The following is a 6,745-nucleotide window of genomic DNA, read 5'->3' as shown; positions in this document are numbered from 1 at the left end:
ATTTCAGCTCAACATAATTACATGCATATATACTATATGTCATCTCCCTTTTCACTTAAAAAGTCATGCCTACCTACTGTGTAATTTTCTTTTATTATAGGAAAGAATTACTGAATTGCCCTTGTTTTCAGATACAGAAAGAAAATTAAAAATTTTAAACCATAATGTTTTAATTATTACTCAAAGTTACAGCCTAAAATTTACAACCATAGTAATAAATGAGATCAATTAAATTAAATCAATTAAAGAGAGAATGTAGGTTGAGAAGAGCAGGTTCACATGGTAGGCCATGGCCAGGCCAGCCTGAGACCCTAATGATGCAAACAAAATGGGACATAAAGTATCTATTCTCTTGAATAGAAATTCTTTCAGCACAGTGGTAAGCCATAGTTAACATGCTTTACGGAGAAAATGTAGGAAAGGAGTAAGTATAAGACACCTGGTCTTTTACCAAGAGGGGAATAAAAGCCTGAAATTCTATGTTGGCAACAGAAATAATACATGACAGCCAGACATTCCCTATGTCCTTTCTACCTACCTCACCACTCCTTACAAGGCAAAGCCCACCAACCTGGCTATTACCCTCCCTGATGCACCAGTACAATAGCTATGCTCAAATAGGTCTTGGTAGTGGGCTCTCACCTTCCAGGTCAGACCCTAGTTTAGTTTTATTTCCAGATCTACCTCTGTAGCTAATTGTGAATTAGTAAGAATCAGAAAAACAACTGGATACAATTGTTATGGTCAGTACAGGCTATATAGTTTACAGGGCCTAGTGCAAAAGAGAAAATGAGGGACCCCTGTTCAAAAATTAACAAGAATATCAAGATAGCAATGCCAAAGCATTGAACCAGACCTGTTCTTTGTGCAAATGCACAGATCTCATGCCGGTGAAGCCAACTATAGCTGTAGTCTAGAATAAACTAGTGACAGCATATACAATATGGGATCTCTGCATGGGCTTTCTATTATGGTCACATGGCATCATTCATAATCTAACAGTTGATCTAGTTAATCACAAAAAAGTATCAGGGTTAGAAAAGGAACCTCAGGACCAACACCTCTGACAGGGAATCCAGGTACAAAAAATAAACCTAATTTGTCCCAGTAAAGGAAAAGAGGCAGCCCTAGGTGGAGGAGGACAACCCCTGTACCAGCCTTAGAGAATCAAATGACTGCAGGATTTGTCAATAGAAAAAAGCTCACACCAGCAGCCATCCAACTGGCTGCTGCCCCTAGAGGCAGGCAGTGGGCAGTGTCACAAGCTAAATGCCTGCAGGCTAGGGTCTATCCAAGTTGTTATACTGAGTGATGGTATACATTCACAATGATAGCTGCTCAACCAGGACGAAGGGAAGTATCCTCTGATGCTCCTATTCATGCTACTTGTAGTGGCTGGTGTTTCAGGCCAGAGTATTCTAACAGAGCATGTATAAATGTGGGACCCAAACATAGTGCCTGATGAACACGCACTATGACACCAGCATAGCATAAAATGGGTCTAGGAAGAGCACAGCTCAAAGTAACATGGAAATGAACCAAGCCTACTGTAGGCCAAATAGAAAATTATGTAGCTCGTCTCCAAAATGATTTATAAAGATCCACAACTATCATTATCATTATCATTATCACTATTATTATTATTACACCACAACATGGCCTTGTGTAGTCACTTCCTACATTAGATCTTGGCATCTCAATGACTTGCTTTAACTAATAGAATATAGCAGAAATGATTAAAGCTTCTATTTGTTGTTCTTGGGAACGCTGAGCTTCCATATACAAAATTCAGCTATAGTGATGGGGAGACTACTGAAGAGGTTCTGAGAATGTATGGAGAAAGAAAGAGGCCAAAATCTCTACTTCCCAGTCAAACCATAAGGTGATTCCATTGCAGTTACCAGACTCTAAGCATGACCAAGAAATGAAACTCCCATTTAAACCCTGTCAACCAAAAGATATGGAGAAAATAAAATGGCTATTGTTTCAAGCCACTAAGTTTTCAAATGGTTCAGTCCATAGTACTAGATGAGCAAACCTCTAGATGAATCCTCCATAGTCAGTCACCAAACTTCAAGTAAGGCCAGCTGAAGAGCCACCTAGCTTAGCCCAGTCAGCCCAGAAGAGAATCATGAAAATAATAAAATGGTTGTTTCAAGCCACCAAGCTTTGGGATAGTTTGGTCCACAGTAATAGATAACTGAAACAACAATGGTATTAGAGTTCCATCAGGGAAACAGGATCACTATGAATATTCCAGAGCAGGGAATTTATTGAAGGATTTAAGCTGTGTAAGTAAAGAACTGAAGGAGTTGGAGGATCAGAAAAAAAGTTACTACCAAGCCTCCCTGAAGCACTGGAGTTGGTTTTTGGTGTTAGATGTTGGAAGCTTAGCAAGACCAAGAAACAGAATAATACTGTGAAGGGGGCTGATATAGAAGACTTTCAGATTTCAAGCAAATGTCTCTTTTGACCAACTCTAACCCAAAATCCTTCAGTTTCTGGGAAATGTAGCCTAGTTTCTCCAACTTGCCTCAGAAAGGCCACATCAGACATGGAAGAATGCAACAAATGACAGCTGTGGAATAGCAAGGAATTTCCTTACATGGAGGTGTGTGAACCTCCCCCAGACTAATAATAAAATAAATAATAAAGTAATAAGTAAATCATTTATAAATAATATATAAATAACTACAAAGTAATTATAAATATATGAATAAATAAAATGACTTACATTTTAAAATAAATAGTTTTAAAAGACAACAGGCAGGAGGTTATGAGCTTCTGTGACCTGGTTGATTACTCACTCCACATTGGTGGCATTGAATACAGAACATGGAAGCTCAGGGGTAGCCATTAAGCATAACACAAAGTTACAAATGACCTTAATGAGACCAATTTATGGTAAAGGAAAAATGAGCTGTAAATAAACAGAGAAAGTATGTAAACACAATCCTTTCAAGAATCTTGACTGTGAAATAGAGCATATAGAAGGAGCAGAAATTGGGAGAAGTAATGTGTGGTTAAGAGAGGTTTGATCTGTAGAACAAGGAACTGCTATGTTTTATGGTAAATACTATAGAAATATTTGATATTTTAAGCTCCATATATACAAACTGATTTAATTTTTTTTTTAATTTTTAAGTATTTGGAGACAGACTTTGGTATAGAATTGAACTATGGTTAAGCCTTAGTTCTGTCTTTTTTAAAAATCAGATACTAGTACCCACCTCCAAGTGTTGTGGGTACTAGAACCCACATTAGGAAATGAGAGGTAATCAGCCCCATTCCTGAACATAGTTAGTGCTCAATTTATGGCAGCTTTTTTTTTTTAGTTTTTTAACATGTATTTATTTTTTAGAGACAGAGCACAAGCAGGGAAGGGGCAGAGAGAGGGAAACACACAGAATCCAAAGTAGGCTCCAGGCTCTGAGCTGTCAACACAGTCCAAAGTGGGGCTCGAACTCACAAACCATGAGATCATGACCTGAGCCCAAGTTTTCACTTAACTGGCTGAGCAACCCAGGTGTATGGCAGCTTTTATGTTAAGAAGCTTTGTACTACTGTGTCCCAAACTCAGAGGTCTTAACACTGAGAACCACCTGTCCAACAGTCAGTCAGTTTATGAAGCTCATACTAATTGCCATCATTCTGCAGCAAGGTGCTGTGGAAAAGTGGTGAATGAAACATACTCTCTCAGTCCTCATGGAGATTACAGCCTTGCAGGAAAGCCAAACATTAAGCAAATCACAAGATATAAATAACTACATGTTTTCAAAGTGGCCTGAAGCATCATTAAGTTACAGAGATTTATCAAGCCCATCACAAATAAAATCCTCACCATTCACACATCTGACCCTCCATTCATAGTCAGATTTCCCAGGAACACACTGGTTTTGTCCTCATTATGGGACCTTTGCTATTGAAACAGGATAAAATTTCATACTTACCCAGATTCCACTTTTCTGAAATCAATTATGAAGGCCCAAATCTGAGAACGAGAAGTGTTCCAGATTCCAAGAATGGAGTGATCTATGTATCCCAGATTTCTTTTTTTTTTTAATTTTTTTTTAATGTTTATTTATTTCTGAAAGAGAGACAGAGCATGAACAGGGGAGGGTCAGAGAGGGAGACAGAGAATCTGAAGCAGGCTCCAGGCTCTGAGCTGTCAGCACAGAGCTCAACGTGAACTCACAGACTGTGAGATCATGAACTGAGCCACCCAGGCACCCCATGTATCCCAGATTTCAAGCTCAGGATATTGCCAGCCATATCTCCTTACAGTAAGGGAGAGGTACTGGGTCAGCCAAGCTACGCTATCACCAACCCCAGTACCCTAAACATTCCCCAGTATAAGAGAACTAGGAGAAAGAAAAGGGGGTTGGTCTGTTGGTAGTAAATCTCAGGAAGCCACATAAATTAAGAGATGGTAATTTATACCAACATTGTTGTTGAGCCACTAGATGGGCAGAGTTCTAGATGTTGCAAGACTGAAGAAACAGGCAAGAGAGAGAAGGTGAAAAAGAGAGGTCTGCCAGTGGAATCACCTGCATGCACTAAGGATTTCATGCATGTTTGATGCATTAAAGAATATGGTTTCTTACTAACTGAGGGGAATTCCAGAAGACGACAGTATAACTTAGTTGGATCTCCTATGCCAAGAAATTGTGTAGAGAGAAGAGCCTTACAGGACCCGCCTAAGAACCTGCTAGAGACCAGCTTTGAACACACGCCACTCTGAGTGACATCTGAAACCACACAACAGCAAGAGAGGCTCAAGACACTGGCATCTCCTATTCCTCCTACCCAAGATTTAAATAGAATATCCCTAGGAAAAGGAGAGGCAGCTAATTGGGACTGAGCCCATACACCCTCTGCTACCACTATTTCAAGTCACCAAAGATAAATCTGCATTAGAGGAAGAGAAAGAGGAAAACTTCAACTCAAATAAAAGATACAAGTTTAAAAATGAACAGGATTTGAGTTTTAACCATAAAACCAAAACTGTTTGAATAGCCAAAATTGACAATACTCATGGAGTTGGGCTATGAAGACAGTAAGAGATTTTGCTACCCAAAGAGATAGGGGACCTCAATAGAACACAGCTCATTATAGCTACTGGAAAACATCATTTTTTTCATTCTTATATCCCAGTGAGTTAATACTGCTCAATAAATAGATTTTATAATGATTGATCACATTCAACAATATCACTGTACAAATTTATGGTGACAATCCAACTAATATACAGACCCATTCCCTAGCCACTAAACTCCTAGTGTCTTTCCACTTTTTTCCCTCTCATAGAAAACACTTGTGTTTACCTCCTCACCATCCATTCTCCATTCTGCAGGCAAAGGCCCAGTCATTTTCCATGCAGGCCTTCTTGGCAAGTCCTTGTCTTCATCTCCAGTCAGCCCTCCCTCCTACTATCAGCCTTTACTTCTGGTGCCCAGCATGGTTTATGTTTAGTATTGGTCCCATTTCCACTAATTTCTATCCTTTTTCCCCATAGAATCCTAAAAATTATCTAGGACCGCCACATACACAACTCTAAAGGGATCCATTCAAATCATACCTTACATGAATGGCAGGTTCACAAAGTACAGTCTCTATATCCTCATGTAGTAGACCTACCTTTAAAGTCAGCATATGAAAAAATAAGTATTCTTTGCAAATAACTTTATATTGCTCCATGAGACAGGGAGTTGTCTTAAAACCTTAGCACCTATAATAACATTTTAATAAAATACCTATTCAAATAATATTTGTTACAAGTAAGTTACATGATATACGATCCCACTACCATGCTTTAATAATTTATGTGATGATCAGTACATTAGTTCCTGAAGGGTTGGCCCCACAGGGAATGTAAGCAGAGTACCTCACATTGTGTGTCCTGCTTTTTGTTGTCAAAGGTTGCCAAGAAATAAGGGAGTGGCTCTTACATAAAACTGTTTTAGAGGTATGTGAGAAACTGGAAACTAGGAATTCGGTGGTATAAACATAGAGCCATCACTTATTTCATAACATGAAGGTCTGGCCAAGCTGGGAACTAACAACTGTGAAAATCTTCTGCTTTTCTCCAAGTACATACAATGTCTCAAATGTATTTAGTACCTTGATCAGCTAGTTTCCTTTACAGAGTAAATCATTGCTTTCCAGATTTGAGAGAGTCTAATGTCAGAGCATAGTACTATTAAGAAAAGTCCTCGGGGCGCCTGGGTGGCTCAGTCGGTTAAGCGTCCCACTTCGGCTCAGGTCACGATCTCGCAGTATGTGAGTTCGAGCCCCGCGTCGGGCTCTGTGCTGACTGCTCAGAGCCTGGAGCCTGTTTCAGATTCTGTGTCTCCCTCTCTCTCTGACCCTCCCCCGTTCATGCTCTGTCTCTCTCTGTCTCAAAAATAAATAAACGTTAAAAAACTTTTTTTAAAAGAAAAGTCCTATTGAGTTTCCTGTTCCACCTCTACCCTCTGTGCCATCAACATGAATATCTCACACACACACACACACACACACACACACACACACACACACAATTTTGAGTCAACCTGGAAGATGGGTGGTTTAGAAGTTTAGAGAACAATTTGGATATAAATTTATCAATTTTTGTCAGGAAACAAAATAATTCTATAAAACTGAATTCATTTTCTTCACCCACACCTCCTTCTAAATGCCTTATCTCAATGAGAGAAAAATATCTTGCCACTCAGTCATTTAAATCAGAGACCAAAAGGCCAACCCT

This window comes from Prionailurus viverrinus, chromosome C1 (genome assembly GCF_022837055.1).
Source record: "Prionailurus viverrinus isolate Anna chromosome C1, UM_Priviv_1.0, whole genome shotgun sequence".
Lineage (NCBI taxonomy): Eukaryota > Metazoa > Chordata > Mammalia > Carnivora > Felidae > Prionailurus > Prionailurus viverrinus.
Note: the sequence above shows the minus strand (reverse complement) of the source record.